Source organism: Elaeis guineensis, chromosome 1 (genome assembly GCF_000442705.2).
Source record: "Elaeis guineensis isolate ETL-2024a chromosome 1, EG11, whole genome shotgun sequence".
In the NCBI taxonomy this organism is placed as follows: domain Eukaryota; kingdom Viridiplantae; phylum Streptophyta; class Magnoliopsida; order Arecales; family Arecaceae; genus Elaeis; species Elaeis guineensis.
In genome coordinates, this window is record NC_025993.2 from 131,607,841 (window position 1) to 131,626,264 (window position 18,424).

Sequence of the window (18,424 nt, forward strand, 5' to 3'; positions counted from 1 at the left end):
AATCAGATTTGGCTCCAAATCTAATGAGATTCCCTTCCAATCGGTACGGACCTTTATATAGAAAATAAAAAATTAATGACCATTTTTCTATCCATTTAAGCTTGAAAAATATTTAAAACATATCACCATACAAATGGGATGGAAGCCTACGCGCCATTAATGTAGATTGACAGAAGTTTATATACATTTTTATTTATTTTAAAATATTTTTGTTTATCATATAAAATTTATATTTATTTCAAAGCATCAATTTTTATTCTATTTCTATTTTAAACTCATTTATATTTATTCTAAAAATATATATTTATTTTAAAAAATTTATATTTATTTTATCCAAAGTTTATATTCATCCTTTATAAATTTTATTTATTTTGGAAGAGATATAAAGTGACATGTCCCATTCATAATAATAGAATAAATACAAATCATTAATATGGATGTAACATACTACTTTACGTCTCTCTAGCAATAAACACAAATGAAGATGAAATAAATACAAATTCCTTTAGAATAAATATAAATATTTTTATAATAAATATAAATAAATCTAAAATAAATAGAAATAAAATAAATAAAATCAGCTCCATGGTGATAAATAGAAGTGATTTATAATAAATATAAATTTAATTCCTCTCTGATGCACGTGGGCTTATGTCCCACATCTCATCTGCATTAATGGCTTCTCTTAAAGTTTTCAAATCCAAAAGGATGGAAAGATAGCTGTTAACTTTTTGATTTGTTACATAAAGATACATAGATGACGAGGAATTTAATTGGATTTGGAGCTAAATCTGATTGATTTGAGCCTAATCTATCTTATCATATAAATCTAAATTATGAAAAAATTAAGATGCACCGATACTATCTAATTGATCAGTCAAGCCTGACGTAGTACATAGATGCTTCAATTGTTGTGGGAAATAAATTTTATAAATCAAAATAGAGGATTGATAATATTTTTTCAGAAAAAAGAGGATTGAAAAAAAATTATGGGTTGAATATTTATCATTATCTCATTTATCATCAATATCTACTATATAGGTAAAATGTCACTGACTATTGTTACAAAAATATTAAAAGAAATATCAAAAAGCATAGAATATAGAAAATCAACATAGAAATAACTTGCAAAATGAAGGGGACTAAATGCGAACAAGAGAGATCTACCGAAAAGATACTTTCTTTTGTTCGAAGGAAGAGGAAGAATCCAAACAGATAGATAAAATGAAAAGAAATCAAAAGAAAACTAAAAGATAAATAGTGGTGCCAGCATTATCTTGAATGCCATGTCATTTCAAAGAGCAAGCTATTTTACACACATCATTAATTGGTGACCTTTATTAAAAAGTTCTAGAGTACTTGATAGCAAAATTTTTTAAGCTTTTTTACTTGATTTATTCCTATCAAGTTTTACTTGATTAATTCCTATCAAGTTTTACTTGATTTACTTCTCTCAAGGTTTTAATGCCTAATCAACTTATTAATCTTGTAACCAGCCAACCTTTACAACTCATGTGAGATCAAAATACAAAAATCACAACAAATTGCTAACCAGTTGATGGCTACACCATTTAAAACATCTACCAAAACCATTTTAGATTGACATGGTCAATTGTGTAATGAGAAAAAGAAAAGCAAAGGATGATATTTTTTTCAATTCCCTGAGGTTTTCTTCCACTTCATCTAAGAATTTTCCTCCTCTCTCCCTTTCTCTTCTATCAGAATGAAGATGTGGAATTTAAGGCCATGATATATGTACTTTTTGATCCTCTAAAAATATTTTTGAATGATATAGTAATGTTTGATAAAAAATCGAGAAATAATTTTGCCTTTGCCTAAAAGCTGAAAAGATTTGCTTGAAAAAAGCTCCGATTGAAGTTGCTCCCTTAAAATACTTTTTGACTAAGGTTGGGAAAATATTTTGATTTTAACAAATTTTTTTAATGATCAAAATATTGATCAACAAATCTTATAATTATATTTTATATTATTTCATATCATATAATCCTATATTATTGTATTATAAATATAATATTATAATATAACATATTCGTATATTATAATATAATAAGCATAATATAACATATCATTACAATTATCACATTATATTATTATAATAATAGTTATATTATGGTAATATAATATATTATTGTAATCATAATGTAATGTTATATTATTAAAAATATAATAATATAATATATTAGATTATCTTACGTTATGCTATATTCTGATATATGATTATCTTATAATAATATATTATTATAACATAAACATATAATATAATATTGATAATATTATTATAATCAATTATTAGATGAGATTATAATTCATTATATTATATTATATGGTTACATTGTATTACAATATCATTATATTATATTATATTATACATTACATTATAGTTATAGTAAATTATATTATAATATTATATTATATTATAATAGTAATGTACTATTAATAATACATTACAATATTATACCATCTTACGGCATGTTGTATTATATTATAATGCTATAGTACTCAATATTGTATACCATATATAATATAATAATATTTTAATATATAATAATCTATAATATTATATTGTATTATACTCCATTATACAATATTATGCAATATATTTTTTATTGTTTTATCATATCAAATGAATTTTCTTATTTTGATTACTAAATACATATTAAAATTTTATAATATTTTAAAAATATAGTTACTAAATGATAAATAATTTTTTAGAAAAATTTTATTTTCAAAAATTATACTTCTTAAAAGTTCTACTTACAAAAGCTTCAGAAATTCTACTACCACCAGTAATCCTAAATAGTGCCTAAGAGTAAGAATGGAGGTTTAATAAAGCAAGATAGCTACGCACATTCTTTAGCCATAGTGATCATTGGGTCTACAGTGCCCATAAAATCATTTTAGGAGAGGCCGAGGATGGCAGTACTTTTTAATTAAATGATGAAGCCATGCCATAGATCTTCCTATTTCTTTCCTCAATGGCCCTTGTTATAGTACTTTTTTATTATGCTTTATTTATTACAATAAGCATGGAACGTCCAAACAAGTAGAGGTAAAATAGTAGATCGGGATAGGGCCAACAGGTTGCCACTCTTGTACTAGGGCACTGACAATGATAGGAGGTGAAGCAATGAGGTGAGTACAATTGGTTATTGGTAGCATATCACCCGTTAATGCAACCAAATCTACATCACCAATCACACCTACTGATCTCACTAAGATTTACCCCTATTCTAAAGGAAACAAATAAAGTCATATAAGCAAATAAATCATAGCATATATCTCTTTGTGATGAAGGAAACAAATAATGGTATACAAGGCAACAAATCACTACACATATTTCTTATTGATGAAGGAAATAAATAATAGCATACAAGGAAACAAATCACAGCATATATTTCTTATGATGTTTTATAGGTGACCAGTTTTTGTAATTATAGCATATCTTTGTCATATCACTATAATTATGCCTATAATTGTGTAACCAGTCTCTTGTAAAGCTTCCATAATGTATCTATCTCATCCCACCAGAAGTGGTGCCTTGACATATCATATTGTCTTCATTCTCTTTTACTAAGCTCTTATTTTTCTCAACCTAGTATTGTTGATTTTCATGGTGTATAAGAGCCAATGGCATCCTCAAGCTCCACCACCACTCTTGTTCGGACAAACTCTTCTTTAATATCATCTTACATTCTTCTTCTATTTATTACATCCTTGGTATCCATCAAACTTGACCACACTAATTATTTGCTCTGGAGAAGCAAATTTCTTCCTATTTTACATGTCAAGACTTGCTTGGTTATATTGATGGCTCCTTCACTTGTCCAACCAAATTCACTTTGCATGCAGAGACTTATATGACTACCATAATCGATCTAAAATATATGGCCTGGATTATATAAGTTTCTCATCTCCCAAGCTGAATCTAGTGTGTACTCTCACAAAACCTATGCTCACCCATGTTCTTGGAGCAACACCTTCTTGTGAAGCATGGCAAGACCCTGAAAAGTTTCTTGTTATATGGTCTAGCTCCCGGGTAATGAACCTTTAGCATACTCTTTGTAATATTGCATGACCAACTACTTAGACAGGATGAAGGCTAAGATAATGCGCTTGAAGTTATCAGTCATCCTATTTGTAGAATTTGATTTATTCCCACATATTCTTTGAGTTATGGGGCAAAAATATAATCCCATTGTCACTTCACAGGGATATGCGCATCACTTTTGTTGAACTTTTTAGATATCTTCTCTCATTTGAACTGAAGTTGCAATCTTATTCTATAACCTAAACTCAATAACATCCCTTTATAGCCTTTATTGCATGATGCAATCCTTCTAGTTCTTCCTCAAACCATGGCAATACCGATGAAGGTTCTAATCAAAATCATCGTTATTCTCCAAAGAACAATCAAGGCAGTTGACCCCCATCATTTAACAATAGTTAGCGAATTTCGTCAAATTGTGATACTTTGAGTACACAAATTTCTCATCAAAATGCAGTTTTCTATTAGATTTGCAATCCGATAGATCATACTACTCTTGATTATTTTCACTAGTTTTTCTATCATATCAAGGAAAACAACCCCTTCAAAAACTCCAAGCTATAACTACTACAAAAGGATGTGCTTGTTCCCATCCTTTTCATTCTATTCTAGACAAGCTTAAAAACTCGTGTTGGGAATTGTATCCCAAAGTCAATCATTAGTCTGATGATTGTATTCACATTTGTAAATTGTATATAATTTTTTATTAATAAAAATTATTGAGCTTTTTCATCACATTTTGTCCATCTTTTTTAAACTCCTGTGTTGTGATAAAGTCTTTAGGACTATATTTAATCAATAAAGAAGAATTTGTCGTTTAGTCCTTAAAATATATTCGTGACCAAATGATATGCTTTTAATATGACAATAACTATATCAAGTATAAGTCATTGTATGTCATATGGGTTGGTTGTCCTCTTAACTAAGGAGTGTGGAGACACTGGTATGGCATGCAGGTGGAATGTAGGAGTACATTTGTACCGAACGTGACCATTTATTGAGCACTCTATTGTCAAGAGTAGCTCGTGAAGGGTATGGGTATAAATGTCCCTCCAACCTAAGATCACCACGGTGACTTGTAAGCAACTTACTGTACTTTGGTGCCAGACCATCTGAATTTTTAATTTAGTGATGGAAGATTACTGGGTGCAGTCAAGTACTTATCAATTCGGTGTATGAGTTAAGATGGAATTAATTTCTCTGAATAAGTAAGAGTTATGTATCAGTATATTTTAATTTAGTAAAACCTTGATCAAGATAATCTATGTGATGGATTTGAAAGGTTGAAATACAATGTGGTTGACTATATTAGGGTTGACAGTCAAATCTTAGGTCACCTTGTACATTAGGATCAAAGAGATGAATTATACGATAACCATATGTTAGTAGATTTTAGAATATTATTTTATAATTTTTTGACCTGTCCGGATGTCGGATCCCATTGCTAGATGGTTACATTGATTAGTATAGAAAGTTGTTTCTATACTATCGGCTTAGGTTCGAACCTATGGGGTCACATATATTAGAAGATTCGGTGAGATCTGATAGCTAAAGAGTCCAATTGGATTGCGACTCTGGTGAAGAGTCCCACTGAGACTGAGACTTTGGAGGAGAGTCTCACTGGATTGGGATTCTACCGTTAATGAAAGATTTATTAGCAATTAGATTGCTAATTGACTCAATTTGATTAAGTAAAGAGCTTTGGATCAAGTTTAATTGAATTAGATTCAGTTTGACTTAGATTGGGTTTGACTTGATCAAGCCTAACTGCAAGAGAAATTTATTCCTGATTTGATCAGGACTTAGGCTCAGTTAATTCTTAATTGGGTTAAAAATTTATTGAGGTGATTAGGTTTTTAATTAGATTAGGTTCATTACTATCATTAGATTCAAACTAGATTTGATTTGATTTAGAATCAAATTAAAAATGAAGAGTCCTAACCAGCTGGGACTCTATCTCTCTCCCTTGTGCCACCCTAGACCCACCTCCTCTTCTCAATGCCAAAAGGGTTTTGGTGTGTGATTTTTTGGGCATGAGGAGAGAGGGCACAGAGAGGGTGGGCGGCAAGCATTATGAGTCATAGCCTTATCTCCTGCTTAATTTGAATGCGATCCGAATTAGAGATAAGAAGATAAGAAAGAAAGAGATCCGTTATGATTGAAAAAAAGGATAGTGCAAATTGAATTTTTTCTTATTTTTTTTGAAGTATTTTTGGGTGTAAGAAAGATCAGATTTCTTTCTCATGCCATCACCCATTCTTGAAAATTTTCGAATGCCAAAATTGGTGGTTGGCATGGAGAATATTGGCACCCCCCTTGACCCAAAATCCTAATCCCTTGTTATATAAAGGGGGGTTCAATAATTGGGTGCCCCATATGATTTGCAGTTGAAATTTGTTTCTTCTCAATAGCTTTTCTTATTCCTCTCTTCCACCTCTAATTTTTCTTCTCTTTTGAAGTATCCAAGAGATCAAAAGCAGGAAAGAAACAATCACAACAAGAAAAGAGAGTTTTTGTGACGAATTTATTGGCGATGAAAATATTTTCATCACCAATAAAATTATTTATGATGAAAAATTAAATTCATCATTAATAATAAAATATTTATGATAAAAATTTATTTTCATCACAAATAGCTTCATATTTATGATAAAATTTTTTTTATCATAAATACCTATTATTTACGATGATATTAATCATCGTAAATAATAAAATATTTATTTTAATTTTAAATTTTTAAATATTAATGATAAAAATAATTTTATCATAAATAATATAAGTATTTATGATGAAAGCTCATTTTTTATTACAAATACTGGTTATTTACGATAAAAATTTTTATCACTAATATTTGAAAAAAATAAAAAAATAAAAAATTTAAAAATTATAGATTATTTGTGATAAAAATATTATGTCATAAATAATGAAGTATTGATGATGAAAACTAAATTTTCATCACAAATACCTATTATTTATGATGAAACTTTTTCATCACTAATATGTGAAAAAATAAAAAATTTTAATAATTTAAAAATTATAGATTATTTATGATGAAAATATTACATTGTAAATACTAGAATATTAATGACGAAAACTCATTTTCATTGCCAATACTCGAGTATTTGCGATGAAAAATTTTCGTCGCTAATATTTGAAAGAAAATAAAAAATTTTAAAAATTTAAAAATTATACATTATTTGTGATGAAAATATTATGTCGTAAATACTGAAGTATTGGTGATGGAAAGTTATTTTTCATTGCCAATACTCGGGTATTTGTGATGTAATATTTTCATCATTAATATTTAAAAAATTTTCATTGGTAATACATGAAAAAAATAAAAAAATTTAAAAATTATAGATTATTTATGATAAAAATATTACATCTTAAATAATGAGTATTGGTGAAGAAAACTAAATTTCTGTTGTCAATACCAATTATTTACGATGAAAAATTTTCATCGCTAATATATGAAAAAAATAAAAAAATTTAAAAATTTAAAAATTATACATTATTTGTGATAAAATATTATGTCATAAATACTGGAGTATTGGCGACAGAAAGTTATTTTTCATCGTCAATATTCTACTATTTACGATGAAAAATTTTCATCATTAATATTTAAAAAATAAAAAAATTAAAAATATAAAAATTATAGATTATTTATAATGAAAATATTGTGTCATAAATAACTTAGTATTTGTAATGAAAATATATTTTTCATCATAAATAGTCTATTATTTATAATAAAAAAAAATTAAAAATTGATCATTATTTGAGATAATACTTTTCGTCTTTAAATTTTTCTGAATCTGTCTCATTGCTCAATTTTGCATAGGTTGTTGGTTCTATGGACCGACAAAGATCACAAAATACAAAGGCCTTGTATCTGCCCAAGAACATAGACAGGAGATGATACTGGATCTTTATATATTAAAACATGATCTATAAGAAGATTATTCATATGGTACTTGATTTTTATACATTAAAATATGATACTGGATCTCAATTATTTACGATGAAAAATTTTCATCATTAATATTTAAAAAAAATAAAAAAAATAAAAATTACTGATTATTTATGATGAAAACTAAATTTTCATCATTAATATTTTTAAAAAATAAAAAATTTAAAAATATAAAAATTATAAATTTTTTGTGACGAAATGCTAGAAACATCGTAAATACTTCATATACTTAAACTTCCAACTATATAAAGAATAAAACTTTATCAACTGTTCGATGGACTAAATTATGTCATATACTTCTAAACTGTATGCAGAAGATCTTTGCTGGGTCCTTCAGTATTATTTTACAAGAGTGCATTCATGGTCTTAATTGGTATGCGATGATTGTTTGTCGCAGATACTCTCTAATTAGCTGAACTCTTATTATTGCTATCTAGTTCAAGATTTATCCTAAGATTGATATACTCTTATGAGTAGGTATTATCCTTTCTACTATACTCCTTTTGCGTCAGATCTCAAGGGTCTTAGCTGCTTGCAGATTAAATTTGAGTTCGGATGTCCATTCAAATCTTTCAATCAACTCATGATAGTATTGCCATCAAAAAAATAAATCTAATTATTTAAATTTTTTAATTATAAATTATGTTCGATTATTAGTTAATAATCTAATAAGATTACTAATGACTAAAATTTAATTTTTATCATAAACAAATTTTTTTATGAAATTTTTTAAGAGAAAAAATTTTTTAGTGAAGAATTTTTATTTTTTTGGTAGAATTATTGATGATAAAAATTTAGTTTTTATTGCTAATAACATTATTGACGATGAATATTTTTTGTCGTAAATAATTTTTTTATTTTTTGACAAAAATTATTAGCGATGGATATTATTTTTCTTTGCTAATAAGATAATTAACGATGAAATATTTTATTTTTATCGCAAATAATTTTTAAAAAATGGGGGTAAATTTTTTTTGGTAGAAATTATTAGCGACGAGAATTATTTTTTCATCGCTAATAATGTTATTAGCGATGATAATTTTTTTTCATCGTAAATAATTTTTTTGTAGCAAAATTTTTTTATCGAAGAAATTTTTTTGGTGGGAAAAGAATTTTTTAGCAAAAAAATGGGAGAATTTCTTTTTGACGAGAATAATTAGCGACAAAAATTATTTTTTCATCGCTAATAAGGTTATTAGCGACGAAAAATTATGTTTCGTCACAAATAATTTTTTTTATGGCAAATTTTTTTTTATCAAAGAATTTTTTTTGAATTATTAGCGATAAAAATTAGATTCCGTCGTTAATAATATTATTAGCAATGAAAAATTACGTCGCTAATACTCCTACTTTCAATCAACATCAAATCGACGTCTCTTCATGCGAAACCGCACGAAATCCTTATTTCCCCCACCCCCTCTCTTCTTTCCCTGATCTCTCTCCCTCTCCCTGAGCTCTCCTCTCTCCGTGCTCTCCCCTTCGTCTCTTCCCGTCGACGAGCCCCTCTCCACTGCCGTTGTTCACCGTCCGACCGAGTCCGCCGATCGCATCGCCCACCGTCCGCCATCCGTCGGAGGTAAGGTTTTCAACCTTTTTTTTTTTGTATTGATCAGGCCACCGGAAGGCGAAGCCGTCCGTGGGGGAGGGGGGTGGGTGGGGTGCCGTGGGCCACCGGTGGTGGCATGGGGCTGGGGAGGGGGCGGGATCCAAACAGGGGTGGGGCGGGGTGGAATGGGGCCAGAGGAGGGGATAGGGCCAGAAAGGGGGCGATCGGTGGTGATGGAGACGGGGCCGGGGAGGTGGTCGGCCGGCGGAGAGGTTATCGGTCGATGGGGAGGGGGTCTGGGGCGTAGGCATGTGGGATGGGGTGGGGGGCGGGATGGGGCCTAGGGGGATAGGGTCGGGGTGGGGGCGACCGATGGCGATGGAGATGGGGTCGGGGAGGCTGTTGTCGGTGGAGATGGGGTTGGGGAGGGGGCGGTCGGCGGTCGGGGGAGATGGTGCCAGGGAGGGGGCAGCGGTGGGGAGGGGTTTGCACGATGGGGAGGGAGGAAGGGAAGAGAGAAAGGAGGGAAAAAAAAGAAAAAAAAGGAAAAAAAAAGAAAAAAAAGAGAAAAAATAAAAAAATAAAAAATAAAAAATTAATCAAATATTTTATTATTTGATTAATAAAAATAAAATCTGAATCACGATCCGAATTAGATCGAGGTCGGGATCCGGGTTGAGACCTCGATTCGGATTAGGATCCAGATCGAGATCTCATTCGAGTGGTGCTGGGTCTGTGACAGTGCCAGCATCGTGGGAGTGGAGACCGTAGGAGGCCAAGTCCGAGCGGTGCGGGGTGTGTGACAGCACCGACGTCGGTGTCGTGGGAGTGGGGGTCGTGGGGGCCGAGTTTGGACGGTACGGGGTGTGTGATGGTGCCGGCATCGTGGGAGTAGGGGCCATGGGAGGCCGACTCCGAAGCTCGTTCAGGGAAAAAATTATTTAAGAAAAAAATATTTTTAGATAAAAAATATTTTAGAAAAAAATAAAAAATTATAAAATAAAATTTAAATTAAAAATATTTTAGAGAAAAATAAAAAACCATCGAGTCCTCGAAATTAGGTTTCGTGTTATTATTTTGTGTTAATATTATTTTGCATGCTCAACTGCTTATAGTTTATTTTATATTTGTTACATAAATTTATTTTATATTTATTACATGCTCAATTATTTATAGTTATTATTATTATTATTTAATATTATATTTATTTATATATCAAGAATTACAAGTATAGTATCAGGAGACAGACGATGATGTTCGTGTTTGCTGTCTACCTCGAAGGCTGAGGCACGTTCACCGATTTCTACTACCACACTAGTTCCATCATCAGAAGATCCTACACCAGCAGGTCCTAGTGAGACGGGTTCGAGTGAAATGGATCTGAGTGGTATTATTATTTTTTTTATATAATAAAATTTAATTTTTTTTAATTTGAATAGCTATCATATTAATGATTTATTTATTGTTGTTTCAGGTCAGTCTCCATCGGTAGTGAGGCGAGGGTGAGGTCCATCTTAGAACCTCGCTCTAGAGCATTGGAGACATCCAAACTTTTTTTTTTGAGTTTAATTATTGAATCATTTATTCTTAAATTAAATTTGTTATCTATTAATTTGACTGATAACTGTATAGAGAAGATGTGTCCAAAACATCGCAAATCAGATGAAACAATAATGGTGGAGCAGATGCATCGATGACTATCAGTACTTTCAAATCCAGATGATAGAGCGGATGATGCAGATGGAGCAGATGATACAACTGATAAGGTAGCAACAGGTCGATCTGAGCTCCGTCGAGCGCTCTCCATCTCCAGCTCGTTCTTCAGATATCGATATTTAACGACTTATTGATGTATTTTTTTAATTTCAAATATCTTATAATTTTAATTTAATATAATAAAATAATAAAATTTATTTATTAATTTATTATATAAATTTTTTATTTTAATTTTTTTAATTTATAAAAAATATTATACATATAAATTTAAAATATATATTCATAAATTTTTTTAAAAAAATATGACTAAATTATTAGTGACAGAATTATTTTTGATAAAATATTCATCATCAAAAATATTTTACTAATATAATTTAATTTATCAATAAATATATAATTAACAGTGATAAATTTTTTTTATCATAAATAATTATTAGCAACGTAAATTTTCATCAAAAAATAGCTTATTTGTGACAAAAAATTTTATCACTAATATTATTTAATTTTATTTATTTTTTATTAAATTAATAATGATGACTTATTTTTGTTGTAAATTTTTTTTTATGATGTAAATTTTTCATCGCTAAAACTTTTTAAATTAATAGCAATAAAAATAATTTTATTATTATTAATTTTTTATTTATCATCGATGATTTTTTCATCATAAATATCTTTTTTTAGATTAAGTTTTTCATCCTATTTTTTTTAACGATGAAAAAAATTTATTGCAAATATTATTTATTAGTGACGAAAATTTTTTTCATCATAAAATATTATCAATGATGGAATTATTTACGATGAATTATTAGCGATCAAAATTTTATCGCTAATATGTATTAGCAGCAAAAATCGATTATTAATGGCGAAAAATTTCGTCGCTAATAACCTATTTTGTTGTAGTGAACAATCTTCAAAGATTCTTATGAGCTAGCACTTCTAAGGAGCTTGATCTGCATCAATCTTTATGTGGATGATCTGTAGAGGTCGGACATCTTTGTTGTTGCTCCTAGATTGATTTTGATGATTACAAAGCAGATTGAAGGGATACAAACATTTTTTATTTGAAAAAGTCTTTATGCTCTTCAGGGGCAAAAATGTAATTTTACCAAAATCCTGATTTGATTGTATCATTTGGTAGAACAAATGATTTGTGATCTATTGGTGAAAATTCCATTATTTTTGGACTTATATTTTTGAAGTTATGAATGTTTGAAGTGCATGAGTCGACTCATGAGTCAACTCATGGCGCAATGAGCTGCTTGGCACGCTAAAATTTCTGTTGGCACGCTATTTTTTTGGCTTGACACGACCTATGAGTCGACTCATGAGTCGACCCACAAGACATGAGTCGACTCATGAGTCGACCTCTGCTGGTTTGGGCCAAAAAATCTAGAAACTCACATTTCTGGCTGTTGCAACAGAGGTCGACTCATGAGTCGACCCCTGAAGCATGAGTCGACTCATGAGTCGATCCCTGCGACGGGAATTGTCCGCAACGGCTAGTTTTTAACCCATTTTAGTTGCTTTTAATGCTCACTTTAAGTGCTCTAACGGCTCTTTTTCTGCCTAGAATGTTTTCCTTTGTTTCTTAAAGCTATAAAAGGTTTCAAAAGGTGGAAAACAAACAAGAGACATACAATATACACAAGAGATATACAAGAGATTTTGAAAGAGAAAAGCAAGAGCATTCAAGAGGGCATTCAAGAGCATTCAAAGAGAGGGTTTCTCAAGCCAACTTTTCAACCTTAATCAAGAGCTCATTTAAAGCCTTCAAGAAGTCTTCAATCAAAGCTCACCTACTCCTCAAGCGTTCATTCAACTCTTCATCCACTTTGAGAAAATCCAAAAGGGGCTTCTTCACTTGAGTAAAGTGTATTTAATGTTATATTCGCTTATTTAAGGAGCTATTCTTGTACTTATTTGTGCTCTAAACTGTTTTACTCTTTGGGAGTAATTGTTTTTGTTTTGGAGGGTTTCCAAAACAAGGGAAGGTTGATCCGAACCTGAAATCGGAGTGTATTGGGTTGGCTTATACCCGAGAAACAAGTGGACTAGCTTGGGATAGCTAGTGTCAGAGTTTTCGACATTTGTATTCGAGTTGAATACAAATATAGTGGATTGAAATTCCCAAGTAGGAGCTTGGGGAGTGGATGTAGGTGCAAGGTTGGCACCGAACCACTATAAATCCTTGTGTTTGTGGTGTGCTTTATTGTTTCTCTTTAATTCTTCATTATATCCTTGCATTCTTGCTTTAGGTAATTAATCTTGAACTAAAATCTTTCTCCTCATTCATCAAGCTTTTGACAAATACTTTTCATAAATAATTAGTTAAGCTTAAAATTTTTAAAACCCAATTCACCCCCCCCTCTTGGGTTGCATAGCTGGGCAACAAGTGGTATCAGAGCCCGGTGCTCTAGCCCTTCTTTGATCTAACAATCAAAGAGCCAAAGATCTATGGCAACCCATGTCGGTACTTCTCTAGCCGAGGGGCAATCCACCAACCGACCTTCACTTTTCAATGGGTCTAATTACACCTATTGGAAAGCTCGGATGAAGATATTCATACAAGCACTCGACTATGATATGTAGAGTATCATAGTGAACGGTCCTCACACACCCACCAAGATTATAGATGGTGAGGAGTCAACCAAACCCGAGAAAGAATGGGATGAGGTTGATAAGAAATTGGCACAATTAAATGCTAAAGCTATGAATGTTCTTTATTGTGCACTTGATGCAAATGAATTTAATCGCATTTCTACTTGTGCATCTGCTAAAGAAATATAGGATAGGTTAGAAGTAACCCATGAGGGAACAAATCAAGTAAAAGAGTCTAAAATAAACATGCTTGTGCATAAATATGAATTGTTTAAAATGGAGCATGATGAGTCCATAACTGCTATGTTTACTCGTTTTACTGATATAATTAATGATTTGAAGAGTCTTGGCAAATCTTATACTAACAGTGAGCTTGTAAGGAAGATTCTCAGGTCATTGTCAAGAACTTGGGAAGCCAAGGTGACTGCCATCCAAGAAGCAAAGGACTTAACACTCTACCTCTAGAAGAGCTTCTTGGATCCTTGATGACTCATGAACTTAGCATGAAGCAACATCAAGAGGATGAAGTCAAAAAGAAAAGAACCATTGCCCTCAAATCCACAGCTTCGCCTGATGATGAAACGGATGACACTGAAGATGAAGAACAGGATGAAGAGATGGCACTCATCACCCGAAGATTTAAGAAGTTTCTAAGAAAAAGGAAACAGGGGATGAGAAAGAAGTCATTCACAAAAGGGAAACAAAGTAAAGAGAAAGAGAAAGATCAACCCCTTATATGCTACGAGTGCAAGAAGCCGGGACATTTCAAATCCGAATGTCCACAACTGAAGAAAGGTCCCAAGAAGTTCAAAAAGAAAGCAATGATGGCGACTTGGAGTGCGAGTGATGACTCAAGCTCCGATGAGGAAACCTCAACAGAACAAGCCAACCTGTGCCTTATGGCACACGAAAATGAGGTAATTTCTGAATCCCCTAGTGAATTTACTTTTGAAGAATTGCATGAAGCATTCTATAATTTAATTGATGAATTAAAGAAACTAGGGATGAAAAACAAAGAACTGAAATTGAAAAATCAGTCCTTAGTAAAACAAGCTGAAAGCCTTTCTATTGAAAAATTCACCTTGCTTCAAGAAAATCAAAGCTTAAAGAATGAAATTAACAAGCTGAAACCTATAGTAGATAAGTTCATCTTAAGTTCAAACAAACTAAATATGATTCTTGATAATCAAAAAGCTGTATATGATAAGGCTGGACTTGGCTATAAACCCTTGAAGAAACAAAAATTTCTAAAAAATATTTATGTAAATTATTCAAGTAACAAGTCTACAAATATTACTTGTTTCAAATGTGGTAGAATAGGACATAAATCATACACATGCCTTTTTAACAAATCTGCAAACACAACTATAAAGAAAATATGGGTTCCAAAAGAAACCATTTTGACTAACCAAAAAGGACCCAAGAAAGCTTGGGTACCTAAAACAAAAACTTGACTTTTGCTTGCAGGTGTGTCTAGCATCCCAAGGAGGAAACAGGAAATGGTATCTTGACAGTGGATGCTCGAGACACATGACTGGTGATGAATCACAATTCATCACGCTTGATGCTAAGGATGGAGGGATGGTCACCTTTGGAGATAATGACAAAGAAAAGATCATCGGGATAGGTAACATTGGTATCACTCCCTCCAAATATATTGAAAATATTTTGTTAGTTAAAGGTTTAAAGCATAACTTACTTAGCATTAGTCAATTTTGTGATAAAGGGTATAAAGTTGTTTTTGAATCATCTGTTTGCATTGTGACTAGTCCTATTAACGATGGCATTAAATTTATAGGACATAGGCATGGCAATGTTTATATGGTAGATTTGAATGATTTAGCCAAATTAGACATGCAATGCCTAGTATCCTTGAATGCTAAAGTTAATGAGACTAGTTGGCTTTGGCATCGTAGACTTGCACACATTAGCATGCATTCTCTTTCAAAATTAATTAAGAAAGAATTAGTTCTTGGTTTGCCAAAACTGAATTTTGAAAAGGATAGAATTTGTGATGCATGCCAATTAGGTAAACAAACTAGAGTTTCATTTAAATCCAAAAATATTGTTTCAACTTCTAGACCTTTAGAGCTTTTGCATATGGACTTATTTGGACCAACTAGAACCACTAGTCTAGGAGGAAAATGATATGGTTTTGTAATTATAGATGATTACTCTCATTTTACTTGGGTTTTCTTTTTGGCACACAAAGATGAAACTTTTCATATTTTCACTAAATTTCTCCGAAAAGTCACTAATGAAAAAGGATTTTTAATTCAAAATATTAGAAGTGATCATGGAACTGAATTTAAAAATCAAGACTTTGAAAATTTTTGTGATGAAAATGGAATTGGCCATAACTTCTCTGCTCCTAGGACACCCCAACAAAATGGGGTAGTTGAAAGGAAAAATAGAACCTTAGAAGAAATGGCCCGTACCATGCTTTGTGAAAGCAACCTTCCAAGATATTTTTGGACGGAAGCAATTAACACAGCATGTTACATTTTAAATCATACTTTGATTAGATAATTTTTAAAGAAAACCCCCTATGAACTTTGGAAAGGAAGAAAACCAAATATTGCATATTTTCATGTTTTTGGTTGCCGATGTTTTGTATTAAATAATGGCAAAGAAAGACTTGGTAAATTTGATGCAAAATCAGATGAAGCAATCTTTCTAGGTTACTCCTCCACTAGTAAAGCATTTAGAGTTTTTAACAAAAGAACTTTAGTAGTTGAGGAGTCCATACATGTTGTTTTTGATGAATCTAACGATCTTCCTTCAAGGAAGAATGAGGGTGTTGATGATGCAGATCCACTAATAGAAGGTATGAAGGAGATCACTCTGAAAGATTCAGCAACTCCAGAGGATAAGGATCAAGAAGACAAACAAGATGAGAGAGGTGAAGAAATTCAAGAACAACCTCAAGGTACAAATGACCTACCCAAGGAATGGAGGTATGTTCACAACCACCCTAAGGAGTTAATTATTGGTGATCCTATGCATGGGGTAAAAACTCGTTCTTCACTTAAAGATGTATTTAATCATTGTGCTTTTGTATCTCATCTTGAACCTAAAACTTTTGAAGAAGCTGAAAATGATCATAATTGGATTAATGCAATGCAAGAGGAACTTAATCAATTTGAAAGAAATAATGTTTGGACCTTAGTATCAAGACCTAAAAATTATTCAATAATTGACACAAAATGGGTCTTTAGAAAAAATTAGATGAGCATGGTAATGTAATTAGAAATAAAGCAAGACTGGTTGCTAAGGGATATAATCAAGAAGAAGAAATTGATTTTGATGAAACCTTTGCACCTGTTGCTAGATTAGAAGCTATTAGACTTCTACTTGCATATGCTTGCTTTATGAAATTCAAATTATTTCAAATGGATGTTAAAAGTGCATTTTTAAATGGATATATTGCTGAAGAAGTATATGTAGAACAACCCCCTGGATTTGAAAATCATGCTTTTCCTAATCATATTTTTAGACTAAATAAAGCTTTATATGGATTAAAACAAGCACCTAGAGCATGGTATGATAGGCTAAGCAAATTTTTACTAAATAATAGTTTTTCAAGAGCTAATGTAGATACAACCCTCTTTATTAAGAAAAATCAAAATGATATGCTAGTTATACAAATTTATGTTGATGACATAATTTTTGGGTCTACTAATGAATCCCTTTGTCAAGACTTTGCTAAGCTTATACAGGGGGAGTTCGAGATGAGCATGATGGGAGAACTCACCTTCTTCCTCGGACTCCAAATCAAACAATCAAAAGAGGGAATCTCCATCACCCAAAGCAAGTACACCAAGGAACTACTCAAAAGATTTGGAATGGAGAACTCCAAACCAATTGGCACACCAATGAGTCCCTCATGTAAGCTTGACAAGGATGATGAAGGTAAATGTGTAGACTTAAAATACTATAGAGGTATGATTGGCTCATTATTATATTTAACTGCAAGTAGGCCTGATATCATGTTTAGTATTTGTTTATGTGCTAGATATCAATCTAATCCTAAAGAATCTCATTTGAATGCTGTTAAAAGAATCCTTAGATACTTAAATGGTACTCAAACTCTAGGGTTATGATACTCTAAAGACTCACAAATTGATTTATTAGGATTTTCAGATGCTGATTTTGCTGGATGTAAATTAGATAGAAAAAGCACAAGTGGAACTTGCCAATTTCTTGGAGTTAATCTAATCTCATGGTTTAGCAAGAAATAAAATTCAGTGGCACTGTCTACGGCTGAGGCCGAATACATTGCAGCCGGAAGTTGTTGTGCTCAAATCTTGTGGATTAAGCAACAACTCGAAGACTTTGGAATCAAAATTAATGAAACACCAATAAGATGTGACAACACAAGTGCCATAAATCTATCTAAAAATCCAATTCAACACTCAAGATCCAAACATATTGAAATAAGACATCATTTTATAAGAGAACATGTTCAAAATAAAAATATAATTCTTGAATATGTTTGCACTGAAAATCAATTAGCTGATATCTTTACAAA